We start from the raw sequence: 13964 nt of genomic DNA on the forward strand, positions 1-13964 counted from the left end.
GCCATGTCATCTTTACATCTCCAGTGACACTGGTGCATGGTAGGTCCTCAGGTGTCATTTGGTGGACTGGAGGTGTTAAGATGAAAAACATTGGTCATTCTTAACAGTCCCTTTCGCATAATCATATAAAATGAAACATAATGCAGAAATCCTGATGCAGATCATTTTCTTTAGCTGCCATGGAAGAAAGGGGAGGACATACTCTTAGTGGGAAAACTAGAGCATATATTGTTCATTTTCAACCTTGTGAAATGAAGTGCAGCCTCCATGTTTACCTGGACTTTGGTTCTGTCTAGGCCATACTGGTTAGCATTATGTATTATTTGCTACATGGATGAAATGAGGGGCAAAATACACCCCTACAGAATGTGACATTGAAGCGATGTGGTGACCAAAGAGGTCCACCTTGAGGAAATTCTTAAGGGGTGGGGGTTGGGAAAATAGAGTAAGAGGTGAGTCCCTTAAGTTTTCTAAGATGTGGGTTGCTGCTGAAGATTACTGTCTGGCTCAGCTTTATGGTCAACATAGAGATTCAGGTGAACAATGCTCTTGCAAACAATAGTGAGGTAGCCACACCAGAGACAGTTCTAGTGTTCACAGGGTCTTAACTACACAGAGAATGACATGAAGGAAAATAAGTCATTTCTACTTACTGTATCCCTAGGCTCACTTTTAAAACCTAAAACCAATAGGAAACTTCAGAAAGAGGGGAAAAGACAATGGAATTCAGATGGTAACAGCAATTTAAAGATGATGAGTGGGCTGGAGGGGAATATTTTTCTTTTTATATTAGAAAGAAACTTAAAAGCTTTACATAACCGTTTAATTTTAGTTTTGATGCTCCTGCGGTGAGTAAGCATTTAGGTAACTAGTTGATATACTTGATAAGTAAAAGTGATTGTTAAAAAAAAATAGTGAGCCATTTTGTAAATGGAAGCTTTACATTTTGGGAAAAAAAAAGTAATGCGGGTTGTTCTGCTAGTTGTTGATTTCTGATTCTTCTAGGCTCGTCATGATGCAGACTCAGGCCCCAGTACTACTCCCTAATTTTCTTGTCTGTTATATTGACACATTTCATTTAATTTAGCATGATGGCAAACAGCTGTTGAACTATTAATCTTTTCTCTGCAAAGCTAGAAAAATATCTTTTAGATTACTTGGCTAATGTATACTAAAAACTAAAATCAACAGAAATAAATTAATGAGTGGTCAAATGTGCCTATGCATTAAAATTTATGGAACTTCACAATGGAGGAAAAAATGATTTGTATCCCATTGCCAGTTCTTTTTTCTTTTTTTTTTCATAAGTAAAAATTAAATGTAGCCAATTCTGTATTGCTTTAGTAATTATAAGTTGGAGGGTCAGTTGTATAATCTTGGTTCCCTAGGGGAAAATTATACTTGTAAAATCTGTGAGGGTAAATCAGCTTGTATTTCTGCTCTGTTCACTTAGACACTGTACTATGTAGGCAGGTGCATAGAGAAATAGGCCTAGTTCTTCCCTGAAATCCTTCTGCAGGTTGGAATACAGGGCTGGAGATAACTTTTTTCATAGTAGGCATTTTCAGTAGGTTATTTTTTTAAATTAAATTTTCATAAGGTCCACTTGTTTGTTGGGCCTATATGATAGCCATCTCATCTACATTGCAGAATCTAATACTATAGATCTGACTGCCAAACATGCAAAAACAAATGCAACTCAACAGATGACTGTGAATGTTAGTTCAGAGCACCCACATTGGAGGATATCTCAAGTAAAAAGGAGGGAGAATGGCAGTTCTCGCCTTGAAATCAGTAGGATCTTCCGTAGTTCACTTCCTTTCCATTTAAGATTCTCCAAGTGGTGAGATGGAAATATTGAGTATAGATTATTGCTGTCCCTCTATCTAATGAGCTCTTCTTACTTGGGAGGAGTTGGGCTGCTTTGCAGATCTCCCCACTACCCTGAGGACCCCACCAACATCACTGCTCCCTGTTGTCTTAGCACCATGTGCCCTGTGACAAGAGTTCTCACCAATAGAGAAACCAATCCTGGGGACACACATCAGCAGTGTATCTCAAAATTTTCATTTTCAATTTGAATTGTTTTGTGTAAAAACAAAAAGGTTTGGGGCAGGTTGCAAAATAGTAATTTTAAGTCCCAGAGCTAGGGTTTTCCCCCACCCAAATGGTGAACATTTATGGTGAAAACCTCCAATTTCCTCTTACAGTAAACACGAAAATTACGATTTCACTCAGAGCCTGCATTTTTTTCCAATCTTTATGGCAAGAATCTGCATATACTTACTTGTGGAAATGTCATAAATTGGCCTCAGATCAATTCCTCAAAGATAGTACTCACCAAAGTGCCACTTTCAAATTTTAGCCCTTGTGAAATAAGATTTAACTCTTCTCAATAATGTTTGCCTTTCCACATTCAGGGCTGACAGCAGAGGGATAAGCAGGGATATATTCTGTATAAAATTAAAACTACTTCATTACATATTGTTCTGAAGAGTGAGCAAAAGGATATTAACATTTTAGCAAAACGATGATACGATCTTAGCATCTTACAAAAAATCACATGAGCATTTGGTCAGCTGATGTGGATTGAATCCTGTACCCTGTCGGTAACTTGATCTAAATTAATAAACAAATGTTTTTCTTTTCACTGGTGCCTTATGTTGATCCCAGTTACAGGGGCAGAAAGAGGCAGCTTGTAATGTTTCTTAGAGGGTTACACAATGTTTTGCATAAGAGAGTATGCAGATGCAGGAGTAGATGTGGGATGAAACATGTTCCAGGCTTTCTTTGTGTTTTAGGGAGATTGGTTTCAATTGTTTATTTCATCTGACACAAACCATTTTTATGTAACTTAGTATATCTGGTAGATATATGCTAAGTGGAAAACATAGTGTGAACAGCTTTCACCAACTGATTAACCCTTTCCCCTCCCCAAACTTGAAGATCCTGGTGCTTGTATTCTTTGGAAAGGTCCAGGGTGGCATAAAGCATCTTGTCTGTAAGAATTCACTCTCTTCCTAAGGGGGGAAAAACAAGTCTGTGCTTTAATGAAATCAGAGATGTGGATGTTAACTAAACAGAGACACGTTCAAGGAGCAGCCTGGTTTCCAAAAACAAAGGCCGATGAGTCACGTATTATTGCACAAGAAAATAAATTGATAGATGACACGATGAGAAAAAGTTCATATGCAAAATTCAAAATGTTTCGCCTTTACTTTTTCCACCCACGTTGTTTTTGTTGTCTTGAGGAGCTCACTGGCCTGTGCACCAGATCTGTGGTCCTGGGACTTGTTTTTATTTACTCTGAAAGTCGTTTGCCATGAATTGTAATGGAGCGCTTTTGTTGTTCTTGCATCTATTCCAGGCAAATAGGTGGTTGCTACTCTCTCTTGACATTCAGACTTTGATGTTGTCTTTTGTTTTCAGGGTAAGAAGTGACCTTTTGAGGTGACTATACCTGAAGATTGCTTTCCAGAAGCCAAAAAAGGTAAATGCACATCTGATTAGTGGAATTCTATCTTGGCCTGTATCTACCTCCTTCCAGATATATCTTAATTCAATTCTTTTCTGATCTACGTGGCTACCAAATATGTGTGTGTGTGTATTTGTGTGTAAGTCTGTATGCAGTACAGTAAGTTTTGGGGAGATTGTTAACGAAAAGACTGCCCTTAAGAAATGGTCCACAGAGTGATGCATTTCCTCCAAATATTAACAAACTTTGCTCTCTTTGTTGAAGCTGAACTTTATTTTTTTACATTTAAAAAACATTTTTTTTGGTTGTTGACTTGGTGGGCTTAAAGTTAGAAAGGAATAGTCACATCACAGAAGTGGTGATTCATAAAAATTGCTGCAAACATGAGTAGCGCATGTCAGTGTTCTGTGCTGAAATGGTGTCATCCGATTGATGTTCATCTGGCGGCTTTATAATCACCTTCTTTCAGAAATTAATAGTCAAGCACCATAGCAACACGGCACATTGATGTAACTGCTGAGCGGCGTGGAGCATATCCCTGTGATGTCAGCACTAGGCTGCCTTGTTCTCTTGACCTTGCTTGAAAATCAAATGAGTATTTGATTTTGAAATTAGAAGTTTTCAGAGAGACTAATGTAGCTTGATGAATTAAAGCTAAATTAAATTTTCTCAAACTCACTTTTGGGAGGGGGAACCAAAAAGCACTTTGCTTAAAACCGTTATGGATGCTACATATTTTCTTGATTCCGAAGGTATGTCTCCAGTGAGGGCAGTGGTCATCTTATACAAGTTAATCTTGCAGGTCTCTTTAATGACTGGTGTTTCTCAAGTAGCATCTTCAGTTTATTTTTGAATTTTGGCCAGTAATAGCTTCATTTGCTTTAGTAGATTTGCATCTCTATTAAAACAGGTTCCTTGCTGACCTGGTGGCACAAAGTCTTAACTCAGATATGACTAAATCAGGCTAATGCATTTGTAGAGACTTCCTACTCTTTAGTTGAACGTGTTCTGGGTTTTTGTGGACTTTTACAGTGTGAAGATTCTTAGATCGCTATTTTTTTTTTTTTTTAATCTTACTGAGCGTTTTTGGGACCCTAGAACGCCTCTTAAAGGAATGGATTTGTTTTTGTGGTTTCATTCTGGCGCATTTCTGATTGGAAGCAAAAAATCCACAATGCTCCATTTCATCATCTTTGTTGTTTAAATTAAGCCTTTGTGAGAAGCACCTGATTGTCCTCCACGGAGGACAGCCTCATTCATAGGCTGCAGCACCAGTAGGGTTGATCCAAACTAGTTTTTTGGGGGTTATCAAGTCAAAGCAGTTTCCTTTGTGGAGACCCAGTTATCAGATCTTAAAAGTGAAGGCTTAGTTAACTCCAGGTATCTGCAAACTTTCTCTGTAAAGAGCTCTGTAGTAAATATTTTCTGTTTTGTGGGTCATTCTGTCTTTGTCACAGTGACTCAGCTCGGCTAGAAGTTGTGTCTCCTGGTCTCCGTGAGCCCTGCGAGATCTCAAAGGTGTTCCTCATGCAAAACTGTGCCAGGTGTTTAACTCATCTGGTGCCATTAGCTAGCAGAGATTTCTAGCAGAGCTAAAAATTGTGATTAAACAAAGTGGAAAACATGGTTGAAGAGATGAAATATTCACCTCTAGAGTTCTGTTACCCGACAACTTCAAATAAGGGCATCTTGAGCAGTTGTCATTGTTTTCTTTGGAGTCACCTGTAAGCATGAATTATTTTTCTTCTGGCTTGATGTCTTTATAATGCCTACGCTAACACCCATGACCTGTAAATGGGCACATTTGAATTTGTGTGATGATTTGTTTCCAATTCTGTGACACTGTTCAAAGTTTAAAATATCATGAGATAGGGGCAAGTTTGGGAAGAAAAGAAAAAAGGTTCCAGGATTTTTCATTAGTGTTGACTAAGAGTAGTCCATGGGGAGAGAAGAAATTCTTTCTTTATAATTAATGTCAAGGACATGGTGTGTTATATTATACGTTATACTGCAAATGAGTAACTCCTTGTCAAATTTCAGGAACAGTGAAAAATTTTGTCCTTCTGATGGCTCCTGTCATGACACAAAGGAAGCTGAGTAACAAATTCATGTAATTTTTCTTTTAAACTTGACTGCCAGGAAGCTCGGAGTAAGAGATTTTTGCTCCATCTCTGTATCGTTTTTTTCCACTCCAACTTTTGGTGATTGAGATCTTATTAAATAAACTTCATTTTTCCTACCCCCAATTAACATTGGATTATTTATTTTTTTATTCTATAGTATCAATTCCATCTTATTTGACCCTATTTCAAATTTAATTTTTTTCTTTAGAAATTAATGTATAGAGACTTCAATAATACATCACATATAATTTTTTACCTTTGAACAGCTCAAAGATCCTTCAAAAACGAATCCTTATTTATTTTGATCTCATATAGAAGGGAAAAACAATTTATTAAACATGTATTAAAAAAAAAAAAAAAGATCTGTAAAATGGCTGGAAGGGCTACTGTTTCTTCCCAGGGAATGAACCTTAAACAGAGAAGAGTGGGATTCCCAGGTGGCTTCATCGGTTAAACATCCTACTCTTAATTTTGGCCCAGGTCATGATCTCGGGGTTGTGGGATCTAGCCCTGCATTGGGCTCATGCTGAGCAAGGAGTCGCTTAGGATTCTCTTTTTCCCTCCCCCTCAAAAGCAAACCAAAAAAACAGAAAAACCAGAGAAGATTGTGTATCCAGTGATCGTGAGGAAACCAGCGCCATCTCCACACCATCAAAAAGAGGTAGATTTCAGATGCCAGGAACTTCTCAGTAAATGTCATGCCCACATTTGAAATCTGGGAACCATTAACAGTCAGCATAGATGCAAATAAATATGTCTACATTGGCACTATGGGAAAAACTAGTTATGAATATAAAAGTGGCCAGGCAAATTCAGAAAAACAGATGAAGCCATTTTTCAAATTTAGATTCAAAGGTCTGAAGAGTCATAAATAACAGTCATCTTACTTGGTAACGATATAACAATTTTCTTCCAAGTGGATCTGAACACTTTACAAAATGGGTTTGGTTGCTAGCTTTCTTGAGAGATAGGCAGCAATGATTATAATCCCTACTTTACAAACTGGGAAGGTGGTCCCAGAGATGATTGGTAACTTACCCACGATCATGTAGAATGTCAAGACTAGACCTAAAAAGACATCTTGTTCAGGTCACACTTATATTGATGTCCTTTTATCATGGCTGCCTTAGTTTGGTGATTTAATAAAGGTTTATATGTCATTTTCTCTCTGCTTTCTCCCAACATTGGCATTTCACCTAAATGCATTTTTGCTTGAGATTCAAATCCAATTTGTGAAATTCATCTTATATCAGTTCTGAGTGGTATTATTGGGAGTGGATGATGATCATCAAGCCCATTTAGAGTACAATTAAGTGGTTTTTAAAAAATATTTTAGGCATCTTTAAGCTTCACATCTTATGTGCTAGTTAATGTCTTTGTTGTTGTTTTAATTTATTTTTTATGGTCAAATTATTTGTGAAAAAGTTAAGAAACAATCTAAAAGGAAGTATAATCATTAGCATTTTCCTCTATTCCCAATTTGAGCTTTTTTTGTTGTTGTTGGATCAAGGAGTATAAAGCATCCTTATAGACTCTACTTATTGTGTCTTGCATACTGCAGATTATATCTTGGTTACAAATAAAGGTAAAATGGCTATTCGGCTCTTTAAAATATATCTATTGATTCTTTTGAAAGTTTATATTTATTTGATTTAAATATTTAATGACAAAAACATTCAAAGTTAAATCCATTTCAAAATGACCGCTTTATAGCATTCCACTTTTGAATTGTGTGATTATTAATTCACCAAGTTGTTGTATAGACGTAACAGTGTCTTCATTGAGCCACCAGATGACCGCACTAGCTGAATCACTAGTATATTCAGTGAAGCATTTGAATCCTTCCTGTCTGCCTCCCACCCTTGTCCTCACTCACCCATGTCTGGGTTTAATAGGGTAAAGACTAGGCTGATACAGCATAGAGACCCCAACATACAATGGCTTACATAGAAAAGTTTACTTCTCTCTTATATAACAGTCTGACCAGTCTAGCTTAATTGGGCAGGTTCTTTCTCTCTTTTGCTCTCCTACCTTGGGACTTTGTCATTATTTACATGGTTGAAACATAGTGGGGAAGTCCAAGGCAAGCAGTTTTCTTTGATACAAAGGAGTTAGAAATTGCACACATCACATCTACTGACCTTTAATTGGTAAGATAATGGTTGCCTGGTAGCAGGAAACTGCAGTGGCTGCTGGGAAAAGTATCTACCAGGTTGTCCAGGAGCATGGGAGAATTGGAGAACAGGTTTAAGGGGACAGTGAGAACACAATAACTTGATTGTTGAATTGCCCCAGTCCAATGATTTCATGCATTCATTCATTCATACAGAAGTACATACCATATGCATACATAAATTCCTACTGCAGATATTTACTGATGATTGTGTGCTAGTGGCTAAGATCATAGTGCTACATAAGAAGAACATGGTCTCTGTCTTCATAGAGTTTATTTTATAGCAGGGAATACCCAGATTATGAACAATGATGATGACCAATGTTAGGAAAGACAAATATTGTTTGCTGGGAGAAAGTGGCCTATAACGAAGAGACCCAGGGTAGCAGGGATTTAATGTATTTTAGCTAAATGGAAGCTATGTTAGTTTAACTTAATTTTCTTGTATCTTTCATTCCAGTGCTGTTTTGATCATTATCAGGCATGTTAATTTTGTTACTAGCTTTATTAAGATATAATTCATATCACAATATAGTTCACCGACTTAAAAGTGTACCGTTCGATGGCTTTGGGTATATTCCTAGAGTTTGCAACTATCATCACAGTCTCATTTCAGAACATTTCAGCACCCCAGAAAGAGATCCCTTAACCATTAACAGTCACTCCCATCAACTCAGCACCTGACAAAGACTAATCTACTTTCCGTCTGCATAGGTTGACCTATTTGGGACATATCCTACTATGTGTGGTTTTTTTGTGAGTGACGTCCTTCACTTAGCATATCTTCAAGGTTCATCCCAAGCATTTAAATTTGAACCTATCAAAAAATAAATAAATAAATTTGTAACTCTCTTACAACCTGAGTTGTATAAGGTCTTCCTCCTAAACCCTACAAAATGGTGACCTGAAATATTCTTAAAGGGGATGGAGTTAGGGGAAAAATTACTGTTTTCATGTTGTTTATATTTTCATAGAGCTGATTTGGCCTCCCAACAGTTAAACTTCAAAATTTAAATGTTTGCATTTTAATTTAGCTGTTTTTAAACATTGTTAACCATAATGCTAAACTAAGTTACTCTGTAAACAAGAGCTGTTTCTCTTGAATGTTAGTTTCAAAGAAAAAAAAATTTTTTAAATATTGATTTCCAGAGAAATATGCTCAATAGAGTTCGTTTTCAAGCAGAAGTCACTTGTTGAAATGTACATGAAGGCATATTTAGTAGTAAAGGCAATCTTTGCAGTGATTATCAACTAGCCATATTTTGCACTGTGAACAATGAGAAATACAAAACCGAATAACAAATGGTTTCTTCATCTTTTAAAAATGATGTTTTTGTTCTCCCATCTGCCAAGGGCACAAATATCCCAGTTGCTCACCTTGAGTATCTTAGGAAGAGATTCTCAGTTTAGGTGACAACGTAACAGCTTAGCAGAGAGATGTAGGAAGTATTGCCTTACTTTGGCAATTCAGAAACCTAGGGAAGAAATTTGAAGCTTAGCTGTACAAAAACAAAACCCTGTTTAAGGTAGCAGATCTGTGCTAACCTTGACTGTGTCACCCTTCTCGTATCTCATAACATGTAGAACCTTCAAGGAACAAACGTTCTATTGGTGGTGCAGTCCTTATTTTGAGGCCATTTGAAAAGTTGACCTTCTATCCAGGGTTGAGTGTGGATTTGAAGTTTATAGAACTTCTTGAAGAGACTACTGGTGAGTGGGAGTTTGCATTTGAAAAATGAAGATTAATCATTTAAATTTGTACTTCTCTGTCCTTGGTCTGAACTATTGTACTCCTGTAGCCTTTGCGTGGTGGGCTGGGAGGGGAGAAGAATGAAAAAACTTGAAGTCTTTCTGCTCCGTCCCAATGTAGCTCTTTTTGAAGTGTGAAATCATGCAGATTTGCCCTTGAATTTTATATATTAGTATGTATGTAGCATATAATTATAAGTAATTAGATGTTTTGTTAATTATCTGACAGTGCGATGAGTTATTTAAAATTCCCTTTTAATTAAAAAAACAAGTCTTGCGTCATTGGATGGACGGTGATTTCACTCTGTGAATTGGCATGATACTTTAATTCTGCAGCCTAATTCTGCAGCCTCCAGGCCTCTTTTCTCTGAAAGTCTGTTTCCCTTTCAGAGGGTCCTATTTCACTTTCAGAGGTTCCTGAGCTGTCCCTAGAGGTCAGAGAAAGGGCCCCAAAATTTGGTCATCACAGATTACATACCTTAAAGTTGATTTAGCACAGTGATTTTTTTTTTTTTTTTTTTTTTTTTTAGCACAGTGATTTTCAAAGTGGGCATAGGGACCCTTTTGTGGTTAGGAAATCAATTTAGTGGATTGCTGTCCAAGAATTTTTCAGAAATGAAAGAAGCATACAAAAGAGTAGAATAAAATAGACTAAACCTACACTATCCACTGTGGAAACCACTAGCCACGTGTTTGCAGTGCTATTAGCCCAAACTTATATGTGCTCTAAATGTAAATTTGACAAAGTATTTAAAAGACTTTGTATGGAAAAAAGATGTGAGATGTTTGAGTTATTATTCCTTATTGATTACACATTGAAATCATATTTTTGTTGTGTTAGGTTAAATAATATAAATTATTAAACTGAATTTTAACTGCTTCCGTATGGTTACAATTACATGTGTGGCAGCTGTTATATTTCTAATGGACCACTTTGCTCAAGTTGATGAGGAATATATCAGTGAATGACACCACTATCAGGCCCTCTGCCCATGGTTCTAGGGGATACGGACAGGCAGGGAAGTAAAATATGAATTCATGGTGATAGGTGCAGGGGAGAAAATACAGTTGGGTAAGGGAGATCAAATTGCCTGAGGAAGGGGTTCCAACTGTAAATAATCAGTGTAAGTCTGACTGTGCAGCACGGGAGCACCTGAGCCAAGATCTAGCCTGCTCTAAAGAGAGCAAGTTGGCTGTTGTGGCTGAAGTCAAGTCATGAAGGGGGAGAATAGTCGGAAGCAAGGTCAAGAAGTAGCAGGGCCGGGTGCCTGGCTGGCACAATCAGAAGAGCAAGCAGCTCCTAATCTTGGGGTCATGAGTTTGAATCCCACATTGGGTTGTAGAGATTACTAAAAAAATATATGTAAATAAACTTTGGTAAAAACAAAAACAAAAACAACGGAGTTACAGGGTTAGACTGAGTAGGGCATGTAGACTCACCGGGTCTTAGTCTTTTAGTAAAATAGGGAACGATCGATGGACTTTCAGGTGGGTCAAGATCTGACTCCTGCTTTGACTGAATCACTCTGGAAGCCATTCTGAAATTTACCTGTGGGTGAACAAAGCAGGGTGATAGGGAGGGGGGCTTGTTAGGAGGCCACTGTAAATATCCCGATGAGCTAGGATGATGGCCAGGATCGGGATGGCAGGAGAGGTGGTGAGAAATAGTTAAATTTGCTTTTTATTTGAAGGTAGAACCACAGGATTTCCTGGCGGAATAGATGTGGAATTTGAAAGAGTTGCATCAGGGATGACTCCCAAGATTTTTGTCCAGAATGATAGGATAGTATCATCTGATGGATTGCTTGTGGGTGGAAAGAGTCAAAGATGAAGGTTTTGGGTGATAGAACTGCTGAAAGGTTGGAGCTGCCATTAACTGAAATAGGGGACTCTATAGGGAACAGCTCTGATGGTATTAAAGGAAAAAAAAAATTTAATCTCACTTGTTACAGATGGTCAGGCAGACTTTATTCAGGACCGTCACAATAGGTGTTGGGAACACTCCAGTGAGATTTTATACGGGAGAGCGAGATTGGGCTCAACTCTGAATACAGCACAGGCAAGGAGGAATTTATAGCCAGGGAAGAGAGTGGGCGTCAGTGAATGGAAGATTACCACGAGGAAACATTGTGGGTAAGCAGAAGCTCTGAGCTACACAGACCTAACAGGGCTCTTGCTGAAGACAGGCCAGGGTGATCAGATACTACCTGGGTGTTGATGGAGGATGAAGAAACCAGGCAGATGTCAGTGGTGGTCAGATACTGAAGGTGGTAGAGGGCTTGTGATTAGACAGACTTAGCAGGGGTCTTGCTAAAACTGGATTTTACAGGGAGGTGCCCAGATGGGTTCAGAAGCCCAACTCAAGTTGGGCCAAGCCCAGAGTCTTTGTCAGGGGTAGACGAGGAAAGCTGGGGAAGTCAGGAGTAAGGCTATAGACATGTGGGCTTTGAGCTGTTGATTATTTACCAGATAGAGCTGTCAAATGGCCATTGGGGCATGTGGATCTGGAAATGTCCTAGCCAGGGCTATAAATTGAGAATTTATAAGCATGTAAGTAATATGTGAAGGCAGGAACCTGGGTGAGCTCACCAAGGGTGTAAGTAGAGGAAAATAGGGCTCCAAGATGTGAGTTCTGAAGCCAACCACCAACATTAAGAGATTTGATTACAGGTTGCAGAGAATAAAGAGGCAAAGCTGGCTGGAAATTTTGGGGATTTGAGTGAACCAGGAGCCCATTGATGGCATTTTAAAGGAAGAGAACATTGAATTGCCTAAGTGGCTTAGTTGATTAAGCACCAGACTGTTGGTTTCTGCTTGAGTCATGATCTCAGGGTCGTGAGATTGAGCCCTGCGTCTGACTCCACACTGAGTGTGGGGTCTGCTTGGGTTTCTTTCTTTCTCCCTCTTCCTTACATGTGCTCTCTCTCTGTCTCTCCCAAATAAATTAGTGAAAAAAAATTTTTTTGAAAAAAAGGAGGACAGCATTGTTACCTGCATTAGAAGTTGCTAAGAAGTCAGAAGAGGGGACGCCTGGGTGCCTCAGTGGTTGAGCATCTATCTGCCTTTGGCTCAGGGCGTGATCCTGGAGACCCGGGATCAAGTCCCACATCGGGCTCCCTGCGTGGAGCCTGCTTCTCCCTCTGCCTGTGTCTCTGCCTCTCTCTCTGTGTCTCTCATGAATAAATAAATAAAATCTTAAAAAAAAAAAAAAGAAGTCAGAAGAGATGATGACAAAGAACTGAGGATTGTGTTTGTCAACACGGAAGTCATCCATAACCTTAACCAGTCAAAAATATTTGAATCTTCCATAATATATACTGGCTTTGTATGACTACCAGTGTGCTTATGGTAGGCATTTTGAATGCTTTTTCGAGGAATAGTGCCTGTTTGGCACTCTGATTTGTTAAGGTCATTATGTGTACCCCACCCCGTGCAGCCCCACATGGACAGGGGGCTAACTCTGGGATATTTGGTCACAGTACAGCCTGCAGAAAGTGATCAGAGAAAAATTAACTGGTACACAAAGGAATTCTGTGCATTTTGCCCCTTTCAATTCTTTCTTTACTCCAATAATTGAGATAGTACTAGGTTTTAAAAAAAAGGCAGATATGGCACCTGGGTGGCTCAGTCAGTTAAGCGTCCGACTCTTGATCTCAGCTCGAGTCTTGATCTCAAGGTTGTGAGCTCACACCCCACACTGGACTCAAAAAAAGAAAGGAAGAAAGAAAATGAAGAAATGGCAGAGGAAAAGGGGGATGTATTTACATTTCTAACATAAAATATGTTGTTTTAATCATCTGAAGTATTAACACATGCTTGGTGTGGTTAACATGGTCTCTAGATTAGTAAAGTACTAGTCTGTGCTTGAGCCACATGCCAGTCTGTCACCTTCACCTTATACTAATATAGGTAGTCTTTGATGAGCTTGTCTGCCTTTCAACTCAACTCATAAGAGCATCAAAGATTCTGGCTTATTGAAAAATTCTGAAACAAAGTTAACATTCTCGAGATCTCTAGGCTGGTCCCAAATCTTCAAGCATTTAGAAAACTGTAGGTAAAATAATAACAAGTGTGCTTTGTCTCTCTTTAGGTACTAAATCCCATTAAGTTGGCACAGGATGAGGTAGGAATGTTCCCCCTTTGTGGAAGATAATAAATGTACTTCTCAGAGGAAGAAAATGTAGGAAGAACAATTTCACTGGTGACGACCTCTAACCAGTTCAACATTTTATCAATATCCTGCCAGTATTTTTGTATATGTAGATTTGTTTATATGTGCTTGCCCTGCACACACTATTTTGTTTCCTATTTTTACCCTTGCAGTATCACAAGTATTTTTCCAAGTCATTACATGTTATATCTAAATCTTATTTTAGGATACTTTGGTGACTTCTGTTGTTGTGTTGTCTATCACTGCGATGGTGGGGCTTCCGATTTTTTCCAG

General features: G+C 38.4%; 1 protein-coding gene across 5 annotated transcripts in view; it reads left to right on the plus strand.

Annotated features, from left to right (window-relative positions):
• FOXP1 (forkhead box P1) overlaps positions 1-13964 on the plus strand; it is a 375887-nt gene that overhangs the window by 48547 nt on the left and 313376 nt on the right. For all 5 annotated transcript variants that reach the window (XM_077858065.1, XM_077858076.1, XM_077858071.1 and 2 more), the window contains exon 2: positions 3430-3490. The gene's annotated coding sequence lies outside the window, so the exon portion shown is untranslated. The remainder of the gene's footprint in view (positions 1-3429; positions 3491-13964) is intronic.

This window comes from Canis aureus, chromosome 19, assembly GCF_053574225.1.
Source record: "Canis aureus isolate CA01 chromosome 19, VMU_Caureus_v.1.0, whole genome shotgun sequence".
NCBI lineage: Eukaryota > Metazoa > Chordata > Mammalia > Carnivora > Canidae > Canis > Canis aureus.